This window comes from Callithrix jacchus, chromosome 13, assembly GCF_049354715.1.
Source record: "Callithrix jacchus isolate 240 chromosome 13, calJac240_pri, whole genome shotgun sequence".
NCBI classification, from domain to species: domain Eukaryota; kingdom Metazoa; phylum Chordata; class Mammalia; order Primates; family Cebidae; genus Callithrix; species Callithrix jacchus.
In genome coordinates, this window is record NC_133514.1 from 4,629,065 (window position 1) to 4,647,268 (window position 18,204).

At 50.3% G+C, this 18,204-nt stretch overlaps 1 protein-coding gene and 1 long non-coding RNA gene across 6 annotated transcripts in view; one reads left to right on the forward strand and one right to left on the reverse strand.

Annotated features, from left to right (window-relative positions):
- LOC103787413 (uncharacterized) overlaps positions 1 to 7,503 on the reverse strand; it is a 77,796-nt gene extending 70,293 nt beyond the window's left edge. The window contains exon 1 of one of the 2 annotated variants that reach the window (XR_613047.5): positions 7,274 to 7,503. This is a non-coding gene — a long non-coding RNA (uncharacterized LOC103787413). Of the gene's footprint in view, positions 1 to 1,430; positions 1,611 to 7,273 lie in introns of those variants that run through there. The other variant, XR_008475836.2, reaches the window with a different exon arrangement.
- Positions 7,504 to 8,710: 1,207 nt separating this feature from the next.
- CLN8 (CLN8 transmembrane ER and ERGIC protein) overlaps positions 8,711 to 18,204 on the forward strand; it is a 31,618-nt gene continuing 22,124 nt past the window's right edge. Inside the window, exons 1-3 of one of the 4 annotated variants that reach the window (XM_078347022.1) lie at positions 8,711 to 9,078; positions 12,446 to 12,554; positions 13,817 to 13,929. The gene's annotated coding sequence lies outside the window, so the exon portion shown is untranslated. Of the gene's footprint in view, positions 9,079 to 12,445; positions 12,555 to 13,816; positions 13,930 to 17,632; positions 17,831 to 18,204 lie in introns of those variants that run through there. The other 3 variants (XM_054243659.2, XM_008978998.5, XM_008978999.5) reach the window with 3 other exon arrangements.

The following is an 18,204-nucleotide window of genomic DNA, read 5'->3' on the forward strand; positions in this document are numbered from 1 at the left end:
TCCTGCTTCGCCTTCTGCCATGAGCAAAAGCTCCCTGAGGCCTCCCCAGAAGCAGAGCAGATGCTGGTACTGTGCTTGTACAGGCTGCAGAACCATGAGCCAATTATACCTCTTTTCTTTATAAATTGCCCAGTCTCAGGAATTTCTTTATAACAATGCAAGAATAGCTTAACAGATAGATATAGGCACAGCTGTGATATGAGTACAAATGTAGATATATGGAGATACAGGGATGGATGTAGACATTACTATGGCTATAGATGTGGACGTCGATATGTAGATATTGACAAGGCTATAAATGTAGACATATATAGATATACAGATATACACAGATATGGGTATGGGTATACATATTGATATGGGTATAGGTGTAGACATGGATATATAGATATTGATATAGGTATATATAGATATGGATGTAGATATTGATATACATGTAAGAATATGTAGATATGGGTATGGGTATACATATTGATATGGGTATAGGTGTAGACATGGATATATAGATATTGATATAGGTACATATAGATATGGATGTAGATATTGATATGGATATGGATGTAGGTATGGATGTAGGCACAGGTAAGACACACACATATGATTGGCGTGTCTACCTGGGATAACACAGATAAAGATGCTTCCTCTCTTTTCTCCTAGACTGGGAGCTCACGGGCAGCAAAGACCCTGCATTGCCTCCTGTGTTCGTCCGGACGCCACAGCTGCACCTCGGCATAGAGCGGACGTTCCTGAGTACCTGTCAGGAAGGCTGACACAGCCTAACCCCCCCGCCCACACCTCTGACCTCCCACGTGAGTGGTACCCCACCAGGCACTATGGCTGGAAGTTCTCTGGCCCTCAAAAATGGTTGCCCTACATAATTGAGCTCCCTGATTAGCCCACAATTAATGGGGTCTTTGCCATCACATCCACGCCCCTCTCTATCTCATTTCCAGCAGCCCCGCAGTGCCCTGGCCTGAGCCCTCCACATCCCCCATGTTGCACAGATGAGTCATCCCACTACCTTCCCCGGCTCTGCCCCAATTCCAGGTCAGGCTTTTGTGCTCCACAAATCATCTGTGGATTTTCTGAATAATATCCGCGATAATTTAGTGTCTCTTACCAACATCAGCCTCAAGAAGCCACATAAAACACCTGGACGTGAAATCGATAGTGACCGCTTCTGGGTCGCTCCCTGCACCAGATTCGCTGATGAGCCTGCAAACCATTTGCACACAGGCTTCCGTTGACAAGAACTTACATTTCAGCATGAGGCAGAAAGACACGAAACTCTCTCTGAGCTTATCTAGTCATCTTTCAATTACTCCGTAATTATGCAATTCCGTGAAGAAGTTAATTACTTCGGCATTAACCTTCCATCTATCCTTTTAAGATAAAACAAACAAGGATTGGGTAAAAATACAAGGACTTACTGCAAATGGCAAGCACTTATGGAGCACTTGTTAGGCGGGCGACAGGCAGGGTGTAGGGCTTCAGTCCTTGAGAATATTAACGGGAATTCCCCCGAGGGCTAGGAGACAGACACCAGCAGTGCTCAAGACGCTTCACAGCCAGTTCAGCTCCACGTTGACTGCTGAGTCGTGGCAATGTGCAAGGGGTCCCGGAGAGTTCATTCTTTCTAGCTGGCTTGGAAGTACTCCAATGTGTGACAACCGTCACTGCTGTGCCGGGGTGTGTGGCTTGAATCCCAGCCTCCGTGGCAGGGACAGCGTCAGCCCATTTTACAGAGAGGGAAACAGAGACCCGGAGACATCAGGTGGGATTCCCAGGGCTCACAGAGGGCGTGTCTGCAGACAAACCGGGCAGTCCGGCTTCCACAGCTGAGCCCACGGCCTTTGCACTAACTGCCTCAATTCTGGGATACATTTTCTCACTTACTATGAAGTTTTCAAATGCACAGAAAAAGGGAAAAAGAAATAAGATGAATACTCGTGTAGCAAACAACCAGACTTGAGCATTCCTACTGTAAAGTCATATTGACTTTATCTCACACACGTACACTCACACAGACACACATACGCACATGTTCACATACATACACATACACAGCACTCACACACACATACACATACGTTCACACACATGCACATTCACACAGACACATATACAGCACTCACACACACATACGCACATGTTCACATACAGACACACACATATTTATCACACGTACACAGCACTCACACACACATACACGTTCACACACACATGCACGTTCACACACAGACACATACATATTTATCACATACACGTACACAGCACTCACACATACACTCACACAGACACACATACATGTTCACACACAGACACATACATATTTATCACATACACGTACACAGCACTCACACATACACTTCACAGACACACACCTTTATCACATACACGTACACAGCACTCACACACATACACGTTCACACACACATGCACGTTCACACACACAGACACATATACAGCACACACACATACGCACATGTTCACATACAGACACACACATATTTATCACATACACGTACACAGCACTCACACATACACTCACACAGACACACATACATGTTCACACACAGACACATACATATTTAATCACATACACGTACACACACATACTCACATGTTCACACACAAAGCGACACACATATTGACTTTATCACATACAGGTACACAGCACTCACACACATACACTCACAGACATGCTCACATGTTCACACACAGACACATACACTGACATACACACACACTCACATACACTCTCACACACACAACTGAGTCCTTTCAGACTAAACCACCATACCATCACTCGAGCCCAGTGCTTCAACACGTTTCTCTTAAAAACATTTGTTGGGTAGAAAATATTTTTTTTTTTTTTTTTTTTTTGAGAGGGAGTTTCGCTCTTGTTACCCAGGCTGCAGTGCAGTGAATTGATCTTGACTCACTGCAACCTCCGCCTCCTGGGTTCAGGCAATTCTCCTGCCTCAGCCTCCCGAGTAGCTGGGATTACAGGCACGCGCCACCATGCCCAGCTAATTTTTTGTAATTTTTAGTAGAGATGGGGTTTCACCATATTGACCAGGATGGTCTCCATCTCTTGACTTCGTGATCCACCCGCCTTGGCCTCCCAGAGTGCTGGGATTATAGGCATGAGCCACCGCGCCTGGCCTGAAAACATTTCTCTTAAAAACACTGACTTATTGCTGACTTTCTTAAGTGGGCTGGAACGATAATGCAGATTATAAGTATGCAAAATCATCTGCTTAATCGTAGTGCCTTCCAGCCTATTTGAGAAAGTCGACAAGAAGTCACTAATATTACCTAATGCTCAGTCCATCCTGAATGTCCCCCGTTGTCCCTGAGGATGTGTCTGTCTGCTTGCTGCCTGTCGGAAAAGCCTCCCATCACGGTTCGCGAGGTGCACGCAGTTGTCGGGTCTCTTTGTCTGTTTTAATCTAGACTTGATCCCCTGACACACTCCCCCACTCCCCCACCCCCTCCCAGCACACTGACCTGTTACAGAGACCTGGCCAATTGTTTGGCAGAATGTACACATTCTGGATTTGTCTGGTTGCCTGTGGCTTCATTTAACGGTCCCTCTATGGCCTGGATTTTCTGCCACATGGAATTTCAGCCTTGATCAGCCAGAAAGCTTCACATGGGACACTGCAACTCACAGAACCATTCCCAGAAGCAGGTGCCCTCAGGTCGACTACATGCATTTTATTGGTAGTCAAAGACGTATAAAGCGAGATAATTTAGTAAAAAATTCTGATGTTAATAAATATGCTGGCTGGGTGCCTGTAATCCTAGTACTTTGGGGGGCCAAGGCGGGCAGATCACCTGTAGTCAGGAGTTCAAAACCAGCCTGACCAACATGGTGAAATCCCGTCTCTACTGAAAATACAAAATTAGCCAGGTATGGTGGCACATGCCTGTAATCCTAGTTACTCGGGAGGCTGAGGCAGGAGAATCACTTGAACCCAGGAGGTGGAGGTTGCAGTGAGACGAGATCACCCCATTGCACTCCAGCCTGGGCAACAAGAGTGAAATTCCGTCTCAAAAGAAAAAGAAATTCTGATGTTAATAAATATGCTGGCCAGGCATGATGGCTCATGCTTGTAATCCCAACACTTTGGGAGACCAAGGCAGGAGGACTGCTTGACCCCAGGAGTTTGAGACCATCCTGGGCAACATAGAAAGACCCTGTCTCTACAAAAAATACAAGAATTAACAGAAGTCATGGCCCACACCTATGGTGCCAGCTATTGAAGAGGGTGAGATGGGAGGATCATTGGAGCCCAGGAGGTCAAGGCTGCAGTGAGCTGTGATCACACCACCGCCCTGCAGCTTGGGTGACAGAGCAAGACCCTGTTTCAAAACAAAACACACACACAGAACAAATCTAAATTCCCCAAAGTGCTTGCTCTGGTCATAGAGCTTTGTCCACTTCCTAAAAGAAGAGCCTGTCTTGAGTTTGGGGCTGGTAACCGGGCTCCGGGCTTGTCCCTTTTGCAGGAAAGAATTTAACCGTCAGTGGCCAGTCTGTCTTGTCAGATAAAATCCATATTTTGTGCTTAACCTTGATACCCCAACTTCTTGACACCCCAACCTCTGGCTGTCAGTCCATTGAGAAAGCCTGTGGACAAAACAGAGGAGGATGGGGACAGCAGGTGAGGAGATGTCATTGGCCTACCTGGTTATCTTTTTCACTCTTTTAACAGAATCTTTCCAAATATCATTCTCTTCTTATTATTTGCTTTTGATTATGAAAATTTCCAAACATATGGACATGTCGAGATGGCAATAGTTAAAGAACAGAAACACATTCTTCGTGGTTGATTTAACGGCTGCTGACGTTTTGCCTTCTTTGCTTCATCTAGTTTTCTTTCTTCCTGATGTATTTTAAAGTAAATTGTGAACACGATGATATTTCATCCCTAAAAGAATCTCTACACATCTCTAAAAAACAAGAACATTTTCCTGTAGAAGCACAATGCCACTAACCATCCCACAAAATGAATGATCTAACATCATCTAGTGCTGGCTACATCCATAATTTCCCAATTATTTGAAAAACTTATCTTCCGGCTGGTTAGCTGACATGTGGATGGAATTCAGGACCAAACGTTCGGTTTTCTGTCTTAAGTGTCACTTAATGGGACAGTCCTCTCACTTTTTTCTTCTTTTGTGGCACTGAATTGTTGAGAAGACAATGCCTGACGGTCTGAATTTGTCTGTTTCCTCAAGGTGTCATTTAACTTGTTTCCTATCCCCTGTATTTCCTGCAGACCGGCAGGTTGATCAGTAGTTCTACTGGATTTTCATTCTGCAGAGATGGTCCTGTGTGCTTCCTGCTGGACAGCCTTGGAAGGCACGTGGCTCACATCCCACTATCGTGATGCAAAGATCTTCCTCTGAGTTAGGTGGTGACAGCCTCATCTCCTCATCAGCAGGGTACATTTTCCTCCTTCTGATAAGCACCTAAGTTGCCGCAGGTGCCGTGACCAGGTGTGCAGCTCCCCACTGCAGCTCTTTCTGCCTAACGGTTCCAGGAATCTTTTACTGATTCTTAACCACCTCATTATATGTATTAGGAGTTGACAGATGGTGATTTTGAAATTCTGTCATTCCCGGCTGCGCACGTGGTTCACACATGTAATCCTAGCACTTTGGAAGGCCGAGATGGGCAGATCACCTGAGGTCAGGAGTTCGAGACCAGCCTGGCTAACATGGTGAAACCACGTTTCTACTAAAAATACAAAAATTAGCCCGGTGTAGTGCCAGCCACCTGTAATCCCAGCTACTTGGGAGGCTGAGACAGGAGAATTGCTTGAATTCAGGAGGTGGAGGTTGCAGTGAGCCAAGATTGTGCCACTGCACTCTAGTCTGGGCAACAAGAGTGAAATTCTGTCTTAAAATAAAAAAAAGAAAATGCTGTCATCCCCTTGCATTCTCATTACGGTCCAGTCCTCATTAGGGAGGGGAATTCAGCTTGGTGAGACAAAAGGAAAGCAAAAAAAAAAAGTGGAGAAGCTGTGAATTTGCCTTTCTTCATGCTCCAGGACACAGGGCTCTCCTGCAGAATAACTCACAGTCCTCCCAGGGCCACCTATCACCAGAACTTCCGCTGATACAAAAATTGCAAGTTAGCTCGCTGCAACCTTGGCGTTATCAGCATTGCAGAGGGCCTCTGCAGCTCACAGCACCAGCGCCGTCCTGTGAAATCCCCCGACAGCCTCTGTCTCCTGGCCGTCAGCTCCTCCCCTGCTGGCCTGCCCGTTGCTCCCTTCCAATGTACTTTCATACTTTTTCTAAACAATCTGCGTTTCCTTACCATCAACCGTCTTGGCAAATTCTTCTTAACCCCTGCACCACACCAGTGGCTTAGATAATCGCCAGGTACCCACCACACTTACTTTGCAGTCTTACGTAAAAATGAGCTTTCCCCTCAATTGAATCTCTTTACTTGTTTTGAATATCTTTATTTGCTCTCAACATCTCTATCAGCCTGCTTCTCTTTTGTAGTGAGGGCTTTTTTTTTTTTTTTCTTTTTTTGAGACAGAGTCTCACTCTGTCGCCAGGCTGGAATGCAATGATGTGATCTCAGCCCATTGCAACCTCCGACTCCCTGGTACAAGCAATTCTCCTGCCTCAGACTCTTGAGTAGCTGGCATTACAATAGGCATGTGCCACCACCCCCAGCTAATTTGTGTATTTTTAGTAGAGACAGGATGTTCTCAATCTCCCGACCTCATGATCCTCCCTGCTAAGTGCTGCGATTACAGGCGTGAGCCACTGCGCCCTGCCTTGAGGACCTTTAATAAGCATTTCCAGGAGATGACAGATATTTTCAGAACTTGAGATCTTTCTGGGACTATAACAGTGATATACTTCCTATCCAAGACACTCTGGTATCTAACACTGCTGCCGAACACATATTTTTTTTTTTTTTTGAGGCGGAGTTTCGCTCTTGTTACCCAGGCTGGAGTGCAATGGCGCGATCTTGGCTCACGGTAACCTCCGCCTCCTGGGTTCAGGCAATTCTCCTGCCTCAGCCTCCTGAGTAGCTGGGATTACAGGCACGCGCCACCATGCCCAGCTAATTTTTTGTATTTTCAGTAGAGATGGGGTTTCACCATGTTGACCAGGATGGTCTCGATCTCTTGACCTCGTGATCCACCCGCCTCGGCCTCCCAAAGTGCGGGGATTACAGGCTTGAGCCACCGCGCCCGGCCCGAACACACATTTTTCACCCTCAGACAGTACTCACGGGAAAGCACCCAAGGGGACCCGGAAGAAGGCAGGTGAGAGTGGAGCGCAGGGCTATGGGCGCGCCGTCTGGAGACACGTCCACACCGTGCCTGCTCTGAGGAGCTGGGGGAGGCTTGGTGGCCCCGTGGTGGGTGTAAGGCCGGTGGCCTGGCGGGAGGCCGGACACACCCACCTGTGCACTCAACACCTGACTCTGCACCCGGCACCAGGCTCTGCGCACGGCCCCCTGGGAAGGCTCCGGCTGATGCAACCCTGGCCGGCTCTGGCACCGGAAAACCCGCCCAACAACCTGCCAACCAATGGCAGCCCGCCCCGTCCCATTCCCGCTCCCCGGGAGCCAATCAGAGCACCCGGCTGTTGCCAGGTCCTCATAGCCATAACCCCCGCCCCAGGAAGTCAGTGCGACTTCTCTGGCCCCCTTTCCCAGGACCGGAGAACCTTGCCCGGGATCTGAGTAAATTGGCATTTAATTTTCTTATACTGGCCTCAGTTTCCTCATTTTAAACTCGACAGTAACCGAGTTCCCAGTGCACGTCTGGGCTCACCTGGCACCCCGGGGTCAACCCGGCCATCATCTTTCTTGGAAGGAGGTCAGCCACTGAAGAACGAGCCTTGCTGCAAAGCCCCAGAGCCCCTTCGGTGACTGCCCGCCGGTCTCGTGACAGCCTCCTGCCCTGCAGACCACCGAGCCCATGAGGTCTGCTGGGTCTGCCGATCTGCTGGATCCTCAGGGCAGCTTCAGGCTGAGTCTGTTGAGACCTGCGCCATCCCATGAACTTCTCCCTTTCCCAGCAAGTGAAGGAGAAGCAACGCTCCTGGGAAATCGAGAAATGGATGTAATGACTCGGGTCTTGATGGACTCAACCTGACACAGACTAACAGGAGGATGGACTATGCCATGCATTAAACCTTCCTCTGCTCTTGGTCCAAACCTTACAAAGTCCTCCATGGAGTCAGAGATTCAGGAGCAGATCCCCGCCCGATTTCCCTGGCTCTTCCCCTCCTGATTTTTCTCACTGACATGGGCTTCAGCTTCCAAGCCCCTCAGGGCCCCACGCAGACCCCTGCCCACCTTTGTGGTCTGCCAAGAAGCCTCTGCCCACAAGATACCAGTGCCTCCCCGCCATTCTGCCCCCCCAAAGACAGCTGGCTTGTGTTAGATGCTCTCTGAACACCGTGTCGCAGGTCCTGATGTATCACCTGCTCTTCACCTTGAAACGACTTGGGCCACACCTGGTCTGCCCAGCAAGCTTGGGGTTGCACGCACCACAACCCGGCCCAGCCTCTCCTGGGCTGATGATGGACAGCCCATTGAGGGGGAGCCCCACTTCCTCAGCAGAGACAACGTCCTGTTACACCTCCTCATGCCGAGTGACTAACTTCCTGTGGAATGAAGTCCAGGCCTGCAGAGTCATCGTCAGACTGAGTCAGCTCCGCCTTGTCCCATGCAGGAGACTCCGGAGAGGGTGTGAAACCTGGATTCCCTGTGAGACGGAGGAGATTGCATGTCTGGTCCCGTCACGACCGTGTGGGTCATCCAGTCACCCGTGTGGGTCATCCATCCTGCCCTGAGGACCCATTTCATGGGGTGGGGGGGTGATGGAATTTTATTTCCTAAGTACTGTTCTTGGTTTCTGGCCAGCTGATCCCAAGTTTCACATCCTTGTCTGTGAAGCTAAACTCAGTGCTGCTGTGTGGGAAGAAAACTCTTAGGTATGTTTTCATTGTTTGGCGATTCACAACCACGCCACTTCAGTGCTTGCTTTCTGGATTTGCCTACTTTGTAACATTCTACCTGACATTGTAAGTACACGAAATTTCACTAAATTTCAATTTCTTTTATACATCTACATATTTGACTTATACTGTATTATGCTTTGTGTTTGGGGAGGGGGAGGCTGGATGTGAGTCTGTAAATTTGCTCCTAAAACGGTAACAGGGATGAAAAATAAAACGATTGTATCCCTCTATGAGTATGAAGCAGTTCTTTTTTTTTTTTTTTTTTGAGATGGAGTTTCACTCTTGTTGCCCAGGCTGAAATGCAATGACAAGATCTCAGCTCACCGCAACCTGTGCCTCCCGGGTTCAAGCGATTCTCCTGTCTCAGCCACCCAAGTAGCTGGGATTACAGGCACCTGCCACCACACCTGGCTACATTTTGTATTTTTGGTAGAAACGGGGTTTCACCATGTTGGTCAGGCTGGTCTGGAACTCCTGACCTCAAGTGATCCACCCCTCTGCCCCCCAAAGTCCTGGGATTACAGGCGTCAGCCACTGCCCCTACCCTGAATTAAGCTTTTTTTCTTTTTGAGACAGAGTTACCTTCTGCCACTTGGGCTGCAGTGCAGTGGACCGATCTTGGCTCACCGCAACCTCCACCTCCTGGGTTCAAGCAATTTTTCTGCCTCAGCCTCCCAAGTAGCTGAGACCACAGGCAAATGCCGCCATGCCCAGCTAATTTTCCGTGTTTTTAGTAGAGACAGGGTTTCACTGTGTTTCCCAGGCTGGTCTCAAACTCCTGAGCTCAGGCAATCTGCCTACCTCGGCCTCCCAAAGTGCTGGAATTACAGGTGAGCCACTGTACCTGGCCTGAATTAAGCCTTTCTCAAAGCTGCACTGACATCCCTTAGGTTACCCAAGTGCCACTTGATAGCATTCCAGGAGATGCATGGAGACAAGATCTGTTTGGGGCAGTGGAAAGTCCGTTTTGAGTCCAGCGTCCCTCTCCCTGCAGTTTTAGTTTTTAAGTGAAGGTGTGTCCTTTTCCTAGATGTAGTTTTTTTGTTTTTTGAGATGGAGTCTTGCTCTGTCGCCAGGTTGGAGTGCAGTGGTGCAATCTCGGCTCAATGCAACCTCCACCTCCTGGGTTCAAGCAATTCCCCTGCCTCAGCCTCCTGAGTAGCTGGGATTACAGGCACACGCCACCACACCCGGCTAATGTTTTGTACTTTTAGTAGAGACGGAGTTTCACCATGTTGGCCAGGATGGTCTCAATCTCTTGGCCTCATGATCTGCCAGACTGGAGCTCCCAAAGTGCTGGGATTACAGGCTACTGCACCCAGCCAAGATGCAGATTTTTCTCAAGCTCAGCTCCACTGACACTGGGGCTGGGTCATTGCTGCAGGGCTGCCCTGGCATTGTCGGAAGCCTGGCAGCCTCTCCCTTCTGAAGGTCAGCAGCAGCAACCTGCTTCTCACCCCAGGTCATGACAACCAAAAACACCCCAGATACTAACAAATGTCCCCATGGAGGGGGGCTAGAGGACGGTGTGCTATGGTGACCCCACAAGAAGAGCTGTCTCTGTAGCCCCTAGAATCAACACGGTCTTGACAGGGCACTTTTCTTTTCTTTTTCTTTTTTTTTTTAATCTTTTTTTGAGACAGAGCCTGGCTCTGTCACCCAGGCTGGAGTGCAGTGGCACAGTCTCAGCTCACTGCAACCTCTGCATCCCAGGTTCATGCAATTCTCCTGCCTCAGCCTCCTGAGTAGCTAGAATTAGAGGCATGTGCTGCCACATCCGGCTAATTTTTATATTTTTAGTAGAGATGCAGTTTGCCAGACTGGTCACAAATTCTTGACCTCAGGTGATCTGACAGCCTCAGCCTCCCAAAGTGCTGGGATTATAGGTGTGAGTCACCATGCCCGGCTCCCAGGTCACATTTTAAAGGCTGGTTATTATGGCAATGTCTTCGTCCAATGAAGATTTAGGGCTTTCTGTGTGCCGAGATAATTACAGCCATTATCTCAAGGTTATCATTTTCAGCAGGGAGAGCCCTGACCTCTGTTGTTTGTCTGGTCCTCAAGAGGCAGAAGATTCAGGATCATCTAGTTTTAAGGCTGGAGGAGACTTTAGGGACTAATCTCAGCCTTTTACACTTGTGGCTCAGAGAGGTTAAGCAGTCCCTCCAAGGTCACACAGCCAGGAGAAGGAACACCCAAGGTAGGCATCGTCAAGACGGCGTCAGAGCCCTTTAGTACTGTATCCCGAGTGTCCCACAGGTATGCCTGGAACTGTGTTTTGTGGCTGAATATTTTTCATGTTTTAAGAAAGATACACTTTTTGGAAAAAGAAATGGACACAATGGGACACAATGAATGCCCACGTCAGCAGGAAGACCGCGGAAAGATAATTTTCTATTACGAGTTCTTTCTCTCTTTCTAAGAAGGTATAAGACAGACTTGTCAACCAAAAGAGTCAAATTTGTAAAGTATATGATGAGATTTATTCTGAGCCAAATATGAGGATAGTGATCAGTGACATGGTCCCAGGAGGGCCTAGGAGTTAATGCATCAGGTGGCTGGGTTTTATTTTAGGGGGACAGAAGTTACAGGCAGAAAATAAGAAAAGGGTACGAAGGTCCCCTGCCACCTCCATTATGTCATTTCAATGGTCTTCTCAAGCACCTTGCGGCATCGTATTTCAACGTCTGGCTTTGTCATTTAGCAGTGTGTGGGAGTGTACATGTTGCCTATGGATACGTGTAAGGTGCACAATGATTCGGTCCAGAAAGGTGGGACAACTCCAGGGACACAGGTGGGAGGTGTCCAGGTCACAGGTGGAATCAACAATTTTCTGATGGGCAATTTCTTGAAAGAGTTAAGTTACTTGGTGAAAACCTGGAATGAATAGAAGGGAGTATCTGGGTTAAGATAAGGTTGTAGACACCAAGGTTTTTATCCTCAGGGCTCGTATATGACCTAAAACAGGTGCCAAACTCTTAGTTAATTCTCTCCTGGAACAGGGAAAAGACCTGGAGAGGGAGAGGATTCTGACAGGACATGGATTTTCTCCTACAAGACACAGCTGTGTGGGGCCACTTCAAAATAAATCAAAGATAATCTGGGGTAGGCCGGGCGCGGTGGCTCACGCCTGTAATCCCAGCACTTTGGGAGGCCGAGGCGGGTGAATCACGAGGTCAAAAGATCAAGACCATCCTTGTCAACATGGTGAAACCCCGTCTCTACTAAAAATACAAAATTACCCAGGTGTGGTGGTAGGCATCTACTCAGGAGGCTGAGGCAGGAGAATTGCTTGAACCCAGGAAGCGGAGGTTGAGGTGAGCCGAGATCGTGCCACTGCACTCCAGTCTGGGTAACAACAGCAAAACTCCATCTCAAAAAAAAAAAGAAAAGAAAGATAATCTGGGGTAAAACACTTGCTATCTTCCAGGGCCTGCTCTCTGTCCCGTGACGCCATCCTACAGTCAAGTTGGATTTTTGTATCTTGTGGCTGCCGTCTGTTTTGTCCATCTGAAGAGCTCTGCTTTCATGCGAATGAGGTCAGCTGTGCCTGGATTTCAACGGAGGGAGGGTAGAAGGAGCCTGCCCAAGCCCCGCTTCCCATCACCGAGGGAAATACTCTTCAAGGTTTACTTTGGAAAGCTTGTGGCTGAGGCAGTTAAAGGGGCTAGAATTTATTTTTGGTTTACAGTTTGAAGGGAATCGCTATAGGTACATGGGCCGCTGCAGTGGGACTGGACTCAACACAGTCCAACAAGGAAAAGGAGAATGTGTAGCCACAGAGCAGGTGAAGGCAGATGGAAAACTACAAAGATGGGACATCAGGCCTGGGGTTCCTGCTAGAACCACCCAGCAGGGTTCCTGTCGCAGGCAGGTCAGGCGATCAGATACCGAGGGTGGGGGATGAGGCATATGATCAGATAACAAGGGCGGGGAATTGTCACTGCATGGACCCAGCAGGATTCTTTTGGAGGAAAGGGCCCAGGGTGCCACCTCAGGCCCTTGAGGGCTTCCAGGACCCTGCCTAGAGCTAGGTCAGGGTAAGTCCTCGCCACAGTGAGGCTGAGAAACTGAGCACCTGCTCTGCGAGAGTCCAAAGACCTTTTTTTTTTGAGACAGAGTTTTGCTCTGTTGCCCAGGCTGGAGTGCAATGGCCAGATCTCAGCTCAGTGCAACCTCTGTCTCCCAGGTTCAAGCCATTCTCCTGCCTCAGCCTCCCGAATAGCTAGGACTACAGGCGCCCAGTACCACAGCCAGATAACTTTTTGTATTTTAGTAGAGACCGGGTTTCACCATGTTGGCCAGGGTGGTCTTGAACTCCTGACCTCAGATGATCCACCTGCCTCAGCCTCCCAAAGTGCTAGGATTACAGGCGTGAGCCACAGCACCAGCCTAAAAACCCTTATGCTTGCTGCAGACGGGCTGTCAGCAGATCCTGAACTTGGGTGCCAGTGTTTGAAAGTGCTGTTTGCAAGCACAGTGGCCCCGCTCTTCCACCCACAGAACTACTACTGCTCACTGGTGGAGCAGTATGGATTTAAAATCGGTTCCTGTGGACTTCCCCCTCTCGCTCGGTTATACATCCCTCTGAGAACACAGTCATCTTGCTCCTTTTAGGAGAAAGAAACAGGCAGAAGACAACTCCTCCCATCCTCTGCTATGTTTTTTTAAAAGACCCTGCTACTCTCTTTTGTGTTATGGAGCAGCCAAACTTTGCAGTGAGCATAGATTCCTTATGTGGCTAGAAAATTAAACGAGTAAGACGGTCCTGACTCCCCCATTTTCCACTGTCTTCTCCAAGCACCTCGTGGCATCGAGTGTCAGAGCTCGGCTTCGTCATCCAGCAGTGTGTGGAGGTGCAGACATGGCCTGACCTCAGCGTCACTGAATGCTGGTTTTTTCTACAGCACGTGGGTAAGGGTGCCTGTCTCTGACTCCTGTGATGTTTGAAAGAACCGATTTACGAAAGGGCTTAGCCTGCTGCCAGATAAGCCGTGCGCCCAAGATGAATGTTTATTGTGTCATTGGATCTGTTGGGGAAGGAGGTGAGACACCCATGGGTGGTGGGGCGGGGCGGGGAGAACCCGGGCTGTGAACAGCAGTGCTCGAACTGTGACAGAACAAGCTGGGAATCTGCCCGGCCGGGTTTCATTCAGTCTTGCACATCCCACATGGGTACTGGTCATCAGTTAAAACTGTGATTGTTTTTTAGGAAGCAAAACTATTTTATCATTCTGCTTTAAAGATAGCCAAGAGGAAAGATGCCATTCCAGAATGTTTAAAGTCAAGCTGAAGAACTTACTAGCCACATAACTAAGCAAGTTATGGCTCCATCTTTCTAGGCCTCAGTTCCTTCTTTGTAAGACAGGCTTCAGCATAATGTGAGGGTGAATCTGAGGAACCCAGTGTTGCCGGAGAAAGGTCTGATCCAGACCCCAAGAGAGGGTCCTTGGATCTTGGGCAGGGAGGAAAGCGGGGCAGTCACAGAGTGCAGTGAGAGGGAGCTTCTCCGATACAGAGTGGGGGGCCCGCGGAAAGCACCTGGAGGAACACGCTGTCTTTGTTGCAAAGGCATGGTGGATCTATGTAAAAGCTGAGCCACATGTAAGTGCAGGTGGGCTGACAGCGCGACAAAATCTAGCACTTGGTGGATGTAAAGAAAGTTATCCTTGGCATGTCAGTGCGTACCTGCATCCAAGCATGACTATAACAATCTTATTTTGGTTTTTTTTTTTTTTTTTGAGACAGCAGCTGGCGCGCAGTGGCACGAAAGCTCACTGCAACCTCCACCTCCTGGGTTCAAGCAATTCTCCTGCCTCAGCCTCCCAAGTAGCTGGGACTACAGGCCAATGTAACTGCCAACGGGTTCACGTTACCTTCTGCCTAGACAGAACTGATTTATCAAAACAGGTGAATTGCATAAGAGAAAGAATAATTCACACAGAGCTGGCTTTGCGGGAGACCAGGCTTTTATTATTAATCAAATCAATGTCCCCAAGAATTTGGAGTTCAGAGTTTTTGTTGTTGGATTTTTTTTTTTTTTTTTTTTTGAGATAGAGTCTTGCTCTGCCGCCCAGGCTGGAGTGCAGTGGTGCAGCCTCAGCTCACTGCAACCTCCGCCTGCTAGGTTCAAGTGATTCTCCTGCCTCAGCCTCCCAAGTAGCTGGGATTATAGGTGCCCACCCACACCTGGCTAGTTTTTTGTATTTTTAGTAGAGATGGGGTTTCACCTCAGCCAGGCTGGTCTCGAACTCCTAACCACCTGATCTGTCCCCCTCGGACTCCGAAAGTGCTGGGATCACAGGCATGAGCCACCACGCCCAGCTCTGTTTTTGAAATGGAGTCTTGCTCTGCGGCCCAGGCTGGAGTGCAATGGCACAGTCTCAGCTTACTGCAACCTCCGCCTCCTGGGTTCGAGCAATTCTTCTGCCTTCGCCTCCCTAGTGGCTGGTATTACAGGTGCGCGCCACCACGCCTGGCTAATTTTTGTATTTTAGTGGAGAAGGGGTTTTGCCATGTTGGCCAGGCTGGTTTCAAACTCCTGACCTGAAGCAATCTGCCTACCTCAGCCTCCCAGAGTGCTGGGATTACAGGTGTGAGCTACCCGTGCCCAGCCTCAGAGTTCAGTTTTTAAGGATAATTTGGTAGGTAGGGGCTCAGGAAGCAGGAAGTGCTGATGATCAGAGGAGAAACCACATGGATCGAAGCTGTCCTCTTGGCCGGAGTCAGTTCCTGGGTGGGGCCCCAAGATCAGAGGAGCCCGTTTATCCATCTGGGTCATCCCAGCTGAACCAGGAAGTACAGATCTGGAAAATGTCTCAAACACTGATCTTCCGTTTTACCACAGTGATGTCATCCCCAGGAGCGATTCAGGGAGGGTCAGAAGCTTGTAACCTCCAGCTGCATGAATCCTACACCATAATTTCTAATCTCCTAATTTGTTAGTCCTACAAAGGCAGTCTAGTCCCCAAGCGAGAAAGTGATTTGTTTCCAGAAACTATAAGCTAAGTTTCTCCCAAAGTTAGTTAGGCCTACACCCAGGAATGAACAAGAACCCTTGGACGTTAGAAGCAGGATGGAGTTGGTTAGGTCAGATCTCTCCCTGTCTCAGTTATAATGCTGCAATGGTGGTTTCACTCGTTTTAAGGTGGAGTTATTTTTTTTTTTTTTTTGAGACGGAGTTTTACTCTGACCAGCCAGGCTTGCAAGCAGTGGTGTGATTTCAGCCCACTGGAACCTACGACTCCTGGTTCAAACGATTCTCCTGCCTCAGCCTTCTCAATAGCTGGGACTACAGTTGCCACCACCCAGCTCATTTCTTTTTGTATTTTTAGTAGAAACGAGGTGTACACCCACCACCAAGCCCGACTCATTTCTTTTTTTATTTTTAGTAGAGACGAGGTTTCACCATGTTGGCCAGGCTGGTCTCCAACTCCTGACCTCAGGTGATCCACCCGCCTTGGCTTCCCAGAATGCTGGTATTACAGGTGTGAGCCCCGGCGCCGGCCTAGGTGGAGTTGATTTTAAAACGGTGTGGCCGGTATGCTCCTGTTCCCCTAACACCACGAAGGCTTCTGGCTGTTTTCTGGCCCCCCGGGGAGGCCTCCACACACATTTACCGAAGTTCTTAGACAACCCTAGGGACTCGAGGTTTCAACAAACCTAAATGAACCAGCAGAAAAATAAGCTTGAACGTGAATGTTAACGTTTTCCCACACGTACTGTAGAGCTATAATGATTTCGAAACGTTTATTTCAAGAAGTGTTGGTGATTTAAACGTCCTATTTAATCCCCAAAACAGTCGTGAGGGGGAGATAAGGCAGTTCTGTTCATGGCACATGAAAGGAGAAGAGCCCGGGTCCCAGGCCGACCACACCCTCAGCTGACAGCCCCGACGCCGCCCCCGCCAGCCCGGGCGGGCACCCCTAGTACAGATGCTCTGTATCGATCACCTGCTATCAGGTTTTCAACAAACGTACATGGAGCACCTGTTAAGTGGTAGGTTCTTCCCTGGGTGTGGGTTCTAAAGAGGGAACCGAACACACTAGAGGAGACATACATAACTCCAATAACGACCTGAGCGAACGGCTGAAACTCCCACAGACAACACTCAGCGCGTGGGCGCAGCCGGGCCGGGGATGCCCGAGGTCAAGACCTGGAGACCCGGGGCTCGAGGAGACGGCCCGGCCTTGCGACCCCAGCGCGCGCCTCCGGGGCTCTGGGCGGCTCCGGCTCCGGCTCCGTGCACACCCGGAGGGCGACTTAGCCGCAGCCTGGCGTGGGCAGCGACAGCTTTCGGGTGTCCTCCGCCCCGTCGGCTGCAGCGCGATTCCCCGGCGCCCGCCGTAGTTCAGCCCGGCCCCGCCCCTCGCGCCCGCCGCGGTTCAGCCGGCCGTGGACCCGCCCCTCGCGCCCGCCGTGCGTCAGCCCGGCCCCGCCTCTCGCCTCACTCACGCCGCTATTTAGCCCAGCCCCGCCCCTTACGCCTGACGAGATCAGCCCGGCCGTGGCCCCGCCCCCCTCTCCCCCGGCCCCCTCCTCGGTAGGCCTAGGCGGGGCCTCTCATAGCCACGCCCCCGAAGGGCAGAGCGCTTGCGTGCGTGCGTGCGTGCCCCTTGGTTGAGGCCGGAGAGTCTAGACTCGGCTGCAGTGTGATCTGTGACTACCCGGAGTCCTGCAGGGGCGGGGCGGCACCGAGAGCGGGGAGCCGGGGCGAGGGGGCCGAAGAGTGCCGGGAGCCCGGGTGAGAGGCCAGGAACCCACGTGAGGGGCAGCCCGGGTGAGCGCGCGGTAGCCCACGTCAGGGGGAGCCCGGGTGAGGGGCCAGGGTGGCTCCTAGCGTCTGCGGTCCCAGCCCTGCCTTCTGGTGGGCGTGCGGCACCCCGGCCTGGGCCGTTCCCGGGGTGAGAGGCGTTCGAGCCCCGCAGCCCGGGGTTTTGTCCGCGCGGGTGCGCGGTGGGCATTGGGGGCTCCTAACGCCGACTCTGACTTTGGAGCCCTTGAGCGGCGCAGGTGCCGGACGGAGGGAGGGGACAGGTGGAGGCGGAGGCGGAGGTGGCGCCGTCGCCCCTGACCTCGATCCCCGCATACCGGCTGGGCAGGTATGGTCAGCTCACCTGTGTGCCCCTGAGGCTGGGAGAGGGCTCCTGCGCAGCCACTTAGGTGCGGTCGGAGCTGCTGTGGACGACA